The following is a 14,857-nucleotide window of genomic DNA, read 5'->3' as shown; positions in this document are numbered from 1 at the left end:
ACCACTTAGATCGTGTGAGCCAACAGATACAATAGTAAGGTGGAATAATATAACATCAGAGTGTTGACGGCAGATAAGAATGCTTTTGCAAACTCTAGCAAGCACCAAAAGAGCATCACAGAGCAGATTTTCAGGCTTTCGGAGTTAATGGATGCCCTCCTCTGTAGACGCCTACTCTCCTCTTTTTTCTTTTTGCCATGCCAGGTGGCTGGCATGTTCTTCAACCAGGGCTTGAAGCCATGCCTCCACGGTAAAAGTGCCAAGTCCTAACTGATGGACTGCTAGGGATCTCCTATAGACACCCACTCTCCTTTTGAGAAACAACTTCTGTATTGGGCCTTCTTAAAGCCCAACTGTGGTACATCCGCCAACCATGCAGCCCAAATTTTCCATCAGGTACCGGGCATTTTAGGACCCACCTGGCTACAAGGACAGGTACGGGCAGGCACAATAGATCCTCCGGAGGAAAGGAAACTAACAAGACCAGAGATGTTTTCCTGCCCTGAGCTTGGTGTGTGGTCTTCCCCCAGTCTCTTCTCTCTTGCTAATTTGTTTCCAAGTTATGCTGCAATGAGTGTGTGTGTGTGTGTGTGTGTATGTGTGTCTTGGTAGTTCTATAAGATAAAATGCTAAGAAATCAATTACTGAGCCAAAAAAGTATGAATCCTTAAACTTTAAATTCACAGACACTGTTGCCACAGTTCTGCCTTTCAAGTAAAATACTCTGTGCGCTTCAGGTCTGGGTGATGTCAGAGCCTGAATCACCCGCTATTGACCAGTTGCTCCATTTAGAATCACAACCTCTAATACTTGAAAGGGATTGAGAATCCATCTGGGTCAACTTTCAATCCACAGCAGGCAGCCCCTCTGAAATGCTGGACAACCACCAAGCCTCTAGTGAAACATTGTGCTCCGTCCGTCAGTCGTGTCTGACCCCACAGACTGTAGCCCACCAGGCTCCTTTGTCCGTGGAATTCTCCAGGCAAGCATACTGGAGCGGGTTGCCATTTCCTCCTCTAGTGGACCTTCCCCACCCAGGGACTGAACGCTTGTCTCCTGCCTCTCCTGCACTGCAGGTGCATTCTTTACTGCGGAGTCACCTGGGAAGCCCCCTAAATCCTCTAAGTTTGCCAAATCCAAGCACATGCCCTGGGTGGCACAGCCTCTCTGCTCTTGTCTGCCCTCTGCCTCCCCCCGCCCCCCACACCCAGGACTGCAGGAGCAGACCCGGTTCCAGGTGGGAGTTTCAATTCTCAGTTTCTAAGCTCAAGTTGCCTCCTACAGACTGATGGTGTTGCAAACCAACATCATCCCTGCTTCACTTGGGCTTCCTGGAGAGAGAGAGGGGACTGATGCTTAAATGAGCACAAACAGGAAGCCTTGGAATCTGCTCAGTCTGGGCAGGAACGCCGGGGGCTGGCGGGGTAGGAATGAGTCCCGCCGTCTCAGACCTGAGTCAGCCAGGTCATCAGCTTTCCGAGTTGCTCCCTGCCTTCGCCGGCTTCTTCACCTGTGGAAGGATGTGTATCAGAAGGACTGCACTGTGATCCAGGGGTGTCATCCTCAGAAGGTGGGAATTTGGGCTGCCTCTCCGTCCTCCTCAATCTCTCTCCCACTCTGATGCCTAATCGCGTTTGTCAAAACAAGCCACATCTCAAACCACCGCCCTCTTCTCTTTGAGCTCTCTCTCCTGAATGCCTCCAGTTGTTACAACCAGCCCTGAGGACTGTGTGCTAAGAAAGTGTCAGGAATAGTAAGGAGAGGAGGGGGAAGAGGAGGAGAGAGAGAAAGAGAGGGAGGAAAAAGGAAGGAGGCAGGCGGGAGGAAAATGACATTCACTAACCAAAGGGGCTGTTTCAGTTTGTGCCCCCTGTCATTTGACTGTTGTGAGAAAGCGCAATTTGACTTCTAAGTTTATGTATGTGTATGTGTGCTCAGTCACTTCAGTCGCGTCTGACTCTTTGCAGCTCTATGGACTGTAGCCCACCAGGCCCCTCTGTCCATGGGATTCTCCAGGCAGGAATACTGGAGTGGGTTGCCATGCCCTCCTTCAGGGGATCTTCCCGACCCAGGGATCAAACCTGCGCCTTCTGCCTCTCCTGCATTGCAGGCAGATTCTTTACCCACTGACCCACTGGGGAAACCCAAGTTTAAATATATGTTGTACTAAAAAAAAAAAATGCTGTGAAACTCAATACCTTCTGCAAGGGTTCGGTAGACACGGAAAGCAAGCCTCTGTGATGCTGGGGGCCCTGGAATAAGACCCGGGACTTCTGGGCTGCCCTCCCGGCTGTACCACACTTAGCACTGTCACCGTGAGCCGCCCATCTTTCTCCTTGGGATGCAGTATCCTCATCTATACAAACATTGATGTGACCTCTGAGGTCCTGTGGCAAGTATAACCCTCAGAATCATGGCCATCAGGGAACAAAAGCAAAAATCTACTTTCCCATAACTTAGAAAAGTTATATTAAAGCCCCTTCCTGCCTAGTTTGCAGAAACTGAATGTAGTGACTTTCGGTTTTAAAACTGGGTCAACTTTTGAGATTTTTGAGAAACTCTCTCGCGCCCCTCCCTTTCCTCTCCAGATGGCAGCTGAGGCTCGGGCGGTGCACCCTGAGTTTCAGGGGCTGCTGTCTGCCTCTGCCTCTCTCTCCTGATCTGTCTCACATCCATTCTAGCATCTTCTGTGACTTGACTTTCCAAGGATGACGTCTCGGTTTAAATGTAAGGATCTGTTGTTCTTAAAGAAACTCGTTAAAATGCATCTATTTATGCCCATCTAAATCTTGGGCACATTTGCAATCTGAGTTCATGGCGGCCTTCTGGGGCAGGAGAGCCCTGGGGTCTTCAGAGCTCGCGGCAGGACCTGGGAGACAGGAGCGGGCAGTGTCCACATGGCCTCGTGCCCCACGTGGCGGGAGAGACCGCGGTCACGTGTCAGCCCTCAGGCCGGGGACACGCGGGACCGGGGACGGACCGAGTGGGAGAGCGGGGCAGAGCCAGGCCGGCCGGCTGGCCATTGCAGGGGCAGCCTCCGGGTTCCGGTGGGACCCCGACAGCAGCTCCAGGGCCCTGTGCCGCTGCCCGCTGAAAGTGGCTGCCCCCGTGAGCATCCATCCCGGGCCAGGCGTGGACCCCGACAGAGCTCCCGCAGCGAGTTTCCGCCCGCACTTTCAGCTTTGGGGTCCTTCCCTCAATGCGAGCAGCGGCTGCAGCCATGTCTCTTCCAGGAGCCAGTAAAGAAGAGACCTTGTGTTTCTAGAAGGAGGGGAGGAGAGCCTGAGGTGATGCGCAGGGCGGACAGAGGTGAGGGACCGAGCGGGAGCCCTCACCCGGTTTGAGCTCTGTCTTCCAGAAGTTCCAGGCGTGGCTCATTTCTGTCCTGGGTTCCCTGAGACACCTGTTATCTTTATAATAAAGTCCCCTTTGGGGTTCTTTTCGGTTTCAACTGGATAAAACTTTCTAGAAGGTGGCTCCATGGTGAAAAAAAGCAAAAACAAAAACCCGCCTGCCAATGCCAGAGACTCTGGTTCAATCCCTGGATCAGGAAGATCCCCTAGAGAAAGAAGTGGCAACCCACTCCAGTCTTCTTGCCTGGGAAATCCCATGGAGAGAGGAGCCTGGTGGGCTACAGTCCATGAGGTCCCAAAGAGTTGGATACGACTGAGCGTGCAGAGAAAGGATAAAGCTAGGTTTCTGTCATTGGCTTAATCAACCGTAAAGTCTTAATCAATAGAGAACTTGTCAAATTGTACAGGTAGACTTGGATGCAAGACCAGGCTGGAAAGGAGGTGCTGGCTTCGATAGGGAACTTTCTTCCTTTGCTATCTACTGACCCCTCCTGCCCCAGGGTCTCTCTGCAGCCCCCCTAAGGAGAAGCACCGCAGTCTGCTGCCTCTCAAGAGCTGATCCACACACAAGCTGCTACACTGGTCAGGGAACAGATGGTACCCGGAGTGTTACTTAATTTCATTAGTGATTTTGCGTTTGCCAAAATATGTTTTTGCCAGAAGTGCCCACATCAGGGTTGCTTGTTAAAACTGAACGAGATCCCAGGGAGCCCTAGAGGGGGTCTCAGCCACCCGGCAGATGGTCCCCCAGTTCCCGCAGCAGGAAGGAAACACGGGGGTCCCACAAAGCCAGCGCTCCCTGCCCACCCCACCCCAGCCATGTCGGCCACCCCTCAGGCTCAGTAAGCCTCCCCAACACACCCACCTTCCAGACCCCAGGCTGCTCCCTCCCCACCGCTCCCCCCCTCCCCGGGGGTAGGGGGGGGCAGGGAAGAGAGAGGCACATTTTTATTTGCTTTTATTCAGTTCTCTGATGATCCTGTCTTTCCTTCTTCTCAACACTTTCAATGGTACTGAAGCCACCACTCTCTCCCCTTAAACATGTGGCAGAAACCAATACTCATTCCATGAGGCTTGAGTTAACTTCTAAGGGCTCTTCTTTGAAGCAATTTCACTTCTTCAGGAAACTTTGTTGTGCATAGTAATGGGTTTAAATTTGCCAAAAGGAACCTCTCAGCGATGTGGAAAATGCATTTGAGGCAGAACTCCATCTCCATCACCAGCTTCACTCACCCGGAGGAGCTGCATCCTGAGGAGTTCAAGGATCTTCTCGAGGCCTCCTTCACCGGCCAGCGTGCCCCCCAGGGGGACTTCAGTCCTCTTCTGGATTGGTGTGTTTATGAGTATGTTTTCAAACACCAGAACTACATATTCTAAATAAGAGTCCCGATCCCTGCCTTGTCCCTGAGTGCAGAAGTCACTTTAGAGTGGCGATTTTGTCATCTATTAACAGGTGCGTGCATGCGTGCTAAGTCGCTTCAGTCATGTCCGACTCTCGGCGACCCCATGACTGTAGCCCGCCAGGCTCCTCTGTCCATGGGATTTCCCAGGTGAGAATACTGCAGTGGGTTGTGATTCTCCTCTGCAGGGGATCTTCCCAAGCCAGGGATCAAACCCATTGCAGGCGAATTCTTTATCACTGAGCCACGGGAGAAGCCTCTATTAACAAGATACTTTTGGCTTAACAAAATTATGTAATCGTATGGAGTCTAGAAATGATCTTTGTGGTCAAGAGTTGTCAGAATTGTCTGGGTTGCAACTGACAAAGTCCAACTCAAAGTTGATTATTCACAAAGCGGCGTGCATTGGTTTTACGTCTTTCCAGGGAAGGAGCTGGGCGATTGGGCCTCAGGACTCAGGGTCTTTCCTCCCCGTCTCCCCCCCTTTCCTCTTCTCCCCTTTACCTCTTTCTCCCCCCTCCCCCCTCTCCCTGGCCCTCCCCACTCCTTTTCTGCCTTCTTTCCATCTTCCAACCACATCAGGTTCATTCTCTCAGACTGACTTTCTTCATGCGCCCGCCTTCAGGGGTTGAAGGGAAATGAAACATTTAATCCCAGAGAGAACATGATGGAGGATTCTAGCTGGTTTGGGATCTGTGCCACTCCTGTGGTCAGGGGTAGCAGGAGATCATGACTAGAGCCCTTTCAGAAGCTCATGATTGGGGATCTACAGGGGGACAGGGACCCTTCCCCAAACGAGCATATTGTTCCCGTGAGATGGAGGGGTTTCCAGGCAGGACCAGGGAACAGACACCCACTCTGGAGGGGCCTCTGCATTTTGCAGAAGAGGAGACAGAGGCTGAGAGAAAGGGTGACTTGTCTGGGCTTATTTAACTAGTCAATAGCAGATTCCAACTAGAAAGAACTGACATTTTCTGGGTATAATTACGTCGTTTCCATTCCAAACATGGAGGCAAAATTCTGACAGCTAGTCTGAGACTGGGGCAGAATACTTTAAACCAGGACTGAATTGGAAAGTCTAGAACTTTTCCTTTAAAAACCAACGACACCCCAAATAGCACTTCCCATATGGTGGGCGCTCCAACAGTTTCACAACCTGGAAAGTTGTGATTTTCTGATTTTCTCTTTAATCCAAATTTCTTATCCTGTCTTTGCTAGCCTTTGCACGGGGCACACTCCAGGACCAGAGCTTCGTGGTAGCACAGTCAGGACCACAAGCTCAGTCCTAGAGCTGTTCCCTTCGGGTCCATTCATCACAGTCGGTCCCCAAGCAGGAACAAGCAGGACTCTGAGAGGGAACGCAGTGCAGACACAGCCTTGAAGGAGAAAGCATCCAGGGAGGGGTCCTCCAGCCAGAGGCAGGCACGGGCAGGCAGCCGTTTTATTGCCGATGCCGTTCTTTATTTACCCTTGAACGGCTTCAGCCACATTGAAGTTCCAAGTGTCACTCTGGGGAGGTGGAGCCCCGTTCCAAGGTCACAGGTGTAAAGCCTTGTACCAAGGCCGCAGATACGGAGTCCTGTACACGGTCATCCCTGGAACCGACTGAGCTCCATAGCAACTGTTGCTATGAGCCTCCCCGACTTAAACCGGCCAGCTTCCTGACTCCGTATTAGGTGCAATACCCACCCTATAGCACCCCAACCAATCACCTAATGCCACCCTTCCCGCGGGAATTTTCTCTGTCTTGAGGCCAAATAAATTGGCTACTAGCCCATGAAAGGGGTGGGCTCTCCTAGAGCCTGCCAGCTGTTCTAACAGCGTCTCCCACGCTAATAAACTCTATTCTCCTCTCGTTCTGCCTTGTGTCCGAAATTCTTCTCCAGCCCGCACACCGACCACCACAGGGCAGACCTCGGTGTGGGACCCTGCCTCCTGCGGTTCCTCCGTGCTTCCTTGGTGTCCGCCCCCACCCGTGTGTCTTAGAATTCAGCCTCTGGGCTGCCCTGTGGCTGCCCAAACTCTTCTCCTCCCAGCCCCAGCCCCCCTCCCATCCTCTGGAGCCCTAGGTAAACTATCAGCGTGGATGATGGAAAACCCACAGAGGCGCTTTCCTCCTACAGGAAGGTCCAATTAGCAAAAATATAATGAACACCTCACTGCTTAAATAGTCAACTGGACAGACTTCCATTTTGATCAATATGGCAGACTAGATATTCAGAGAGACCTCTTTCCACACAGCGCACTGAACTTTTTTTTTTTTTTTGAGATTTAATGCACAGTTGAACTGTCAGGAAAGTAAAGGAATCCCTCAGAGAGCAGAAATGATAATAAAGCTTGAACTCAGAGGACCAGCATCACTATTGCTGATATATCTTGATCTGGTGGCCGAGGGCTTGGATGTTAACGGATCACGTGCACTGAATATAGGAATATCCAAGTATATTTTCCAAATTATTTAAAAGATACAGTCTCATTCAAATGCATAGTAAGTGCATGTCAAAGTTTTCTGTAACTCGTTAACAATAGAACCAGCAGACTGACAAGCCACTTTAAGAGAAAATACAAGAAGTTCGCGTAAGTAAATGGATAGATAATAGAAAGAATGTTGGGTTATGATTTCTAATTTGTATATATTTTTAAACATTTATTTATTTATGGCCACGTGGGGTGACATGCTGGATCTCCTCTTTGCTGGGGCATGAGGGATTTTTCGCTGCAGCGGGCAGGCCTCTCTCTGGTTGTGGCACAAGGGCTTAGTTGCCTGTAAGATCTTAGCTGTCTGACCAGGAATCGAACCCGGGGCCCCTGCGTTCATTGGAAGGCAGATTCTTAACCACGGGACCAGCAGGGAAGTCCCTAAATTATATTTTTTAAGTGGTTTAATATCCTATAGGACACAAAAAAACTCATAACTTTTGGATTTATGTCCTTTACCAACAAAAGTCATTTGCATCTCATCAGCAATTATTTCCTACAGACTAACATCTAACTTTCCTCTTTTCCTTTTTAATTTTTAAATTGGAGTATAATTGGTTTTCAGCGTTGTGCTGATTTCTGCCATCCAGCAGCTTGAATCAGCTCTGAGTGCACATGTAACCCCTCTCTTTCAAGTCTCCCAACATCTAACTTTACAGATTGGAGGTTCTGGGCCCTGATCAATAGAAAAGAGTAACAGGGACAAAGTTGCATTCTCCTGTCTAGAGCATCAGACAATCTTTGGGAAGCTTGTAAGACAGTTCCCTAAAATGGCAGTGAAATTAGGCCCTTTCACTGTGGGGCTTGTGAAAAGAGATTGATTCTCAAATATGACATTCCTGTGCTCAGTTGCTTTGGTCCCGTCTGACTCTTTGCAACGCTATGGACTGTAGCCCACCAGGCTCCTCTGTCCATGGGATTCTCCAGGCAAGAATACTGGAATAGGTTGCCATTTCCTCCTCCAAGGGGATCTTCCCGACCCAGGGATTGAACCCCTGTCTCTTAACATTCTGTGCATTGGCGGGCGGGTTCTTTACCACTAGCGCCACCTGGAAAGCATCTTAAGTTGTGCATCCTCCCATTAACAGGGATGGGGTGGAAGTCATTGGGAAACTCTTTCCTTCTCAACACAGTAACCTGGCTTGAGACTCTTCCCTACATCTTCTGACTGTCTTAGGGCGTCTTCCTCTGAATGATTAAAGATGATCTGCCCTTGGAATGGGCTTCCCAGGTGGCGCTAGTGGTAAAGAACCCACCTGCCAACGCAGGAGACATCAGAGATACGGGTTCGATCCCTGGGTCGGGAAGATCCCCTGGAGGAGGACATGGCAACCCGCTTCAGTATTCTTGCCTGGAGAATCCCCATGGACAGAGGAGCCTGGCAGGCTACAGTCCATAGGGTCACGCAGAGTCAGACACGACCGAAGCAACTTAGCGCGCACTTGGAATAAGCATCTATACCCACACGTGCTCCCGGTGTTTGGTGAGCAGACCTTCCTCAGCTCCTCCCATCAGTGAGCTGACTTGCAATTTGCAAAACAATGTATTTCCCATCACTTTGTTTGCCTTGCTGGTTAGAGGCCTTCTTACTAATACAGGATTCCGGTTATTTAGCTGACAGAGAAAGCAACAATATTCTAGGCTTGTTTGTCTCCACAAATCCTGCTGAAGTGCTATTAGCCTGAAGCATGTTCCTGAATTGAAGCATGGAGGTTACGAAAGACCAACCTCTGCAAACAGCAAACAAGGTCCAGGTGGTAAAACTGAAGGACGAAGCCGTGTTTGAGATCACCTGTTTGTCTGGGAACCAGGTGGCCGTGTCTGGGGAGCCCTTCGCCTGAAATACACCCCCCGAAGCCTGCTGCGCTTCCTGGCGCCGATCACTGAACTTGGCAGCAGCTGGTTTTCGCCCTGCCTCTTCTCATGCCCCGTGCCAGGAACACAGGAGGTACAGAAAACAGAGTCTCGAGGGCCAGTCCAGCCAGTGCCGCCTCTCCGCGTTCCCGGCAGTTCTTCTGTTGGAGAACTGTATTGTTTAACGTGTCGTCCCGGACTCTGTCTTTCCCGCCCAGCTGGCTGCCTTGCCTCACAGTGTGCAGCAGGGATGCCTGAGTCTGGCCTGGATTTGCCGCCCTTGCTCTGTCCCAGGCCAGGGGTGTTCATCTTCTAGGGCTGATGCATCAAGGGCTTCCCAGGAGGGGCTAGGGGTAAGGAACCTAACAGGAGACTTAAGAGCTGAGGGTTCCATCCCTGGGTCGGGATGATGCCCTGGAGGAGGGCATGGCAACCCACTCCAGTATTCATTCTTGCCTGGAGAATCCCACAGACAGAGGAGCCTGGCGGGCTACGGTCCATAGGGCTGCAAAGAGCTGGACATGACTGAAGCAATTTAGCATGCAGTGAGGACCAAAGTGAGTTAGGACCTGCGAGAGCCTTGGGAGAAAGAAGATGAGGCAGGTCAGTCTCTAGGTGCTCACTGAATGGTCTGGGATGAGAGACACTTGTTTGTACACGAGATCAGCAGGCTGACCAGAAGCCTTTTGTTTCCGGCTGTACCACGTCTTAGTTGCAACACGAGGCATCTTTGATCTTCGTTGCAGCAGGCGAACTCTCACTTGTGACATCAGGGGTCTCATTCCCTGACCAGGGATGGAACCCAGGCCCCCCACGCTGGGAGCATGGAGCCCTAGTCATTGGGCCACCAGGGAGGCCCCAAGAAGCTGGGCTTTAAATATCACCTTAGGTCTTCCGAATCCACCCAACCTCTGCAGATGTCCCGCCTGATTTTATCCAGATTCAACACACGTGCCTTCTCACCTCCATCCACGCCAGCCCCAGCTGGCTCCTGTCGGCTGGGGATTTTGCTGGGCTTTTTTTAGCACAGGTTTCAGCACTGACTCTTGACATTTCCTTCCTGACCAAGGACCTTCCACACCCAAGCTTGACTCTCTTTCAACCCCTCTATACATCTGACCCCAGCAAGGGTGCCAGTCCCTGGTTTCAATACCCCTGTTCAGTCTACAGATTCTAGAAAGACTCTTTCCCGAGCAATGGGATGCTGGAAATCAGACTAACATCCAAGAATCCAGGAGAAAGAAGGGGGTTGAGGCAAGCAAGGCAGAAAGTTAAGACAGAGCCCTGAGAAGAACAAGGACTTTGGGGAGGAAGGCAGGACAGTCAGGGGCTGAAGGACAACAGGAATCCTGGCCAAGCAGGAGGCCCCAGGAGAGGCAGGTCAGGAACCCAGGACAAGTCTGGCCACTGTCCCAGCACCATATCGGGGGCACTGCTGTGGAACAGACAAAAGACCCCGGAAGTGAAAAACAAGAAGGTCGTGACCCTAAAGCAAACATGTAGCCCATCAGGGGAACTTTTCAAGAACTCTTTTTGCGGACTTCCCTGATGGTCCAGTGGTTAAGAATCCAACTTCCAATGCAGGGGCTGAGGATTCGATCCCTAGTCAGGGAACCAAGATGCCACGTGCCTTAGAACAACGAAGCCTGAGAGCTGTGACCAGAGAAAGTCCTTGAGCCACAACAAAGATCCCCGTGCTGCAGCTAAGAACTGACACAGCGAAAAAGAAGAACTCATTCTCAAGGAAGCGTCAAGGCTATGGAGGGGGAGGTGGGGAAAGGCAGCTGCCTGGACGTGGAGAAAGGGCAAAGTCAGGGATGAAGGCAGCGTGTGGACACGTCTCCACTTGGTCCCCTCCCTTCCTTGGTCCTCAGCCAGGCCATGCACGGGGTGTTGGGGGCAGTCCCATGTGCCCAAGTGAGCCACCAGCCTTATTCCGAATGAGGCCCCAGTCCCAGTGAGGGGGTGTCCCTGTGGCCAAGAGGCCAGGAATTGGGGGAATGTGGCTTTCTAATGGGTCACAGCCTCCGTCTGCATATGATCAGCTTGTTCTCAGGGCCTGGAGTCTGCCGGGCTAAGGACTGCCTTCTATTCTTTGAGTTCAGATTAGGAGCAAAGGACCCAGGAGTCAGCTAGCCCTGGTTCAAACCCATCTCTGTCAGTTACTAACTGTGTAATCTTGAGCAAGTTACTTCTGCTCTCTGAGTCTCTGTCTCTTCATCGGAATTATGGAAATTATAGCAGTGACTTTGGGTTGGGTTTTAAATCAAAGACTCCATCTTAAAGGGATTAGCACGTCTTCAGGTGGACGGTGGGCCTTCCATCCATGTGACCGCCCTGATGGGCTCACCTCCACGCCTGATAAAGACAGCACCCTCCTCCGCTTCCCTCTGGAAAGCAGCTCTCATCTTGCTCAGGCCACGCCCCCTCTCTTGCTCCCAGCAACAAGCGAAAGTACTCTCTCCCTGTGGCCGTGGACCCATTAGACACTGATCGTGAGATGTTGGTGAGACTCATTTCTGTTGGTGGATGAAAGGAGATTGTGCTGCCCTATCCCCCCATCTCAGGTACCGCAGCAGCTCCCTGCCCACCCACCAGTCAGAGAATTAATCGACTTGTTCTTCTGCATCTTTTTAATGCTTTAAGAGGACACGGCAGAGAAACACTGTGAGGCAAGTAAGCTGGTTGACCAGAGAAACACTGGGAGTTGCATTCTTTCAGAGCTGGTCTGCATCTGAATTCAAGAGGAGCAGGTAACTAAGAGCAGGTGAAATGGGTGTTGCTGAATTCATAAACAGCCGGCGTGTTTCTGCCTACAGGGCCGGCTGTCAGGCAGACTGCCTGGATTATATGGAGCAAAATGTCTGTCTCTAATTGTTGAGTCAGGAAGTGCTCAGTACTTCTGTTGGCACGTGTGTTAAAGAAATAGACGTGGATTTCTGGTAAGCTACATTAAAGGATTTTAAAAAATTATTTTATTAAAGTATAGTTGATTTAAAATGTGCTAATATCTATCGTACAGCAAAGTGATTCAGTTATACATATATACATTCTTTTTCATATTCTTTCCCATTATGGGTTTATCACAGGATATTGAATATAGTTCCCTGTGGTACCAGTAGGACCCTGCTGTTTATCTATTCCCTATACAAGAGTTTGCATCCGCTTCCCTCAAAACTGATGTATATTGATTTTTGGCCGGGTGTGGTCTTTCCTCTTTGGCGAGTGGGGGCTACTCTCTACTTGCGGTGTGTGGCTTCTCATGGCCGTGCCCTCTCTCGTTGCAGAGCCCAAGATCTAGGGCACGCGGGCTTTCCATGGCACGTGGGCTCACCAGCTGCGGCTCCTGGGCTCTGGCGCACAGGCTCAACAGTCACGGGGCACGGGCTTAGTTGCTCTGCAGCCTGTGGGATCTTCCCAGATCGGGGATCGAACCCGTATGTCCTGCATCGACAGGCAGGTTCTTTACCACTGAGCCACCAGGGAAGCCCTGGAGAAGACTCTTGAGGGTCCCCCAGACAGCAAGGTGATCCAACCAGTCCATCCGAAAGGAAATCAACCCTGAATATTCATTAGAAAGACTGATGCTGAAGCTGAAGCTCCAATACTTTGGCCACCTGATGCGAAGAGCTGACTCATTGGAAAAGACCCTGATGCTGGGAAAGATTGAGGGCGGGTGGAGAAGGGGACGACAGAGGATGAGATGGTTGGATGGCATCACTGACTCAGTGGACATGAGTTTGCGTGAACTCTGGGAGACAGTGATGGACAGGGAGGCCTGGCGTGCTGCAGCCCATGGGGTCGCAAAGAGTCAGACACGACTGAACAATTGAACAATGACAACCCTCAAACTCCCAATCCATCCCTTCCCCACCACCTCCTCCCGGTTGGCAACTTCAAGTCTGTTAAAGAGCTTTTTTAGATACCAACTTTAATTTTCTTATATGCCTGCTATTATTGAGGGATTTTTTTTCTCTTTTGTGAGCCCACAGACACTTTTTTTTAAATACCAAAGAAAAGAATTTTCCTACCATATGCTTTCAGAGTTATCGTTTGTTTTGCAGTGTCAAGATCAACAACTAAAACATGAGTATAAGACATGAAGTGATGAAATTGCTCTGGAAGCAAATTTAAACACATTTAAATTTGTTTAGGGGTGAAATGAATGTCTATATAGAAAAAAGTCCTAGAAGTACACACACCAAAATGTTAAAGTCATCTCTCCACCACTTTGGGGAATAGAACTGTGTGATTTTATTTCCTTTGGTTTCATCAATCTTTCCAAGTTTTCTAAATTGAGAAGGTGTGTTCCTTCTTCTTAAGGACTTTGGGAGGAGTTTTAGATTCACAGCAATATTAAGCCAAAATACATGGATTCCCCATATATTCTCTGCCCCCACACAAGCATAGCCTCCCCCATTGCTAACATCCCCACCTTGATATTAAGTATGTGCTATTATGCGTCTGTTATTATGAACAAAAGAGAACATGGATGTTGGTGGATCAATAGCAGGCTCTCTCACAAAGAGGGAAAGGGTGAGAAGAGAGAGGTAGGAATTAGAGAGAGAAACGGGAAGGGGGAAGAAGAGGAAGTTTCAAGTGGAAGTAAAAGCCCCACTTTCCGAGGGGAAGCCTGGGGCTGGGTCCCCCCAGTCCCTGCAGCCTCACAGCCCAGCTCTGCTGTTTTTCAGGGCGCAGGGGCCGGCGGTCTGGGACTGCAACGGGAAGGAGGGCCTCTTTCATCACTCTGGCTGTACCTGCCTGCATGCAGGTTCGTCAGGCAGCTTCTGAGTCTGAGCTTCAGCCTCTAAACAGCGTCCTCCTCCTGACCCCTCTGATCTAACCGGACCACTCGGGCAGAAACAATAACTGGCACAGTGGTGAAGGGCGGGGGCGGGGGTCCTCCGGGCTGGAAGGAGTCCGGCGCACTTCCCTCCCTCCATTCGGTGGTTTCACTTTTTCAAGCATCTCACATATGCTGTTTCATTTCCTTCTTGCAGCTTGACTTCAAGTACCAAGAGGCGCGGTGTCGAGGGCGTAGCCCCTGGGGGCAGGCGACTGGCCCGACTCCCAGCTCCGCCACTGACCAGCTGTGTGATCTTAGGGAACTCACTTAACCCCTCTGGACTTAACCTCCCTCCGTATACACTGGGGACCTTCACAGCATCCACTTCGAATGTTGCTCAGTACCTGTTCGGAAGGACTGTCTGGTACATGCAAGCTTTACCGATGGGGACACTGAGGCTAACAGGGGGGGTCAGTCCACAACCAGCTCTTCCAGCTTCCCATTCTCATCCTCAAGGCCGACTTTCTCTGGGGCTCAAACAAGACAGGGAAGTGGCTCCCTGGATGAGATGAAAATTAAGATTACAGCACCGAATGTGTGGATCTGAGAGAGAAATTCGAGGAGCAGAGAGCACTGTTGAACACGAAAGAGCCAGCAGAGTAATGAGAGGCGAGACAGGGAATAGAAATGAACAGAAGGGGCACAGCGCCTGTCCGAGGTACGAACGCCCTTCAGTCACCACTTTCCAGAAAGAGAAACAGGCCCGAGACAGCCGCACGCAGCCAGAGCTCCAGACAGCTGGAAGCGAGGATCGCACGTCGCCCCGGGAACGCTCTCGTTTCCGGGGGAGCCGCTGACCAGCCGTCTGCGTCAGCGTCAGGCTCCCGGGCTCCGGGCGATCTTTTCGGGAAAGCCTTCAGAATCGTCCCCGTGGCTCCGCAGCGGCGGTCAGGGGCGTGGCCCGCGGACGGAGGGCGCACGCCGCG

At 51.0% G+C, this 14,857-nt stretch overlaps 1 long non-coding RNA gene across 1 annotated transcript; it reads left to right on the top strand.

Annotated features, from left to right (window-relative positions):
• Window positions 1-11,995: 11,995 nt before the first annotated feature.
• On the top strand, window positions 11,996-14,604 carry LOC133047827 (uncharacterized). The gene is made up of 3 exons (XR_009690852.1): window positions 11,996-12,027; window positions 13,777-13,856; window positions 14,086-14,604. It is a non-coding gene; the product is annotated as an uncharacterized LOC133047827 (long non-coding RNA).
• The last annotated feature ends 253 nt before the right edge of the window (window positions 14,605-14,857 follow it).

This window comes from Dama dama, chromosome 27, assembly GCF_033118175.1.
Source record: "Dama dama isolate Ldn47 chromosome 27, ASM3311817v1, whole genome shotgun sequence".
Lineage (NCBI taxonomy): Eukaryota > Metazoa > Chordata > Mammalia > Artiodactyla > Cervidae > Dama > Dama dama.
Note: the sequence above shows the minus strand (reverse complement) of the source record. Positions and strands in the feature narration are given on the sequence as shown.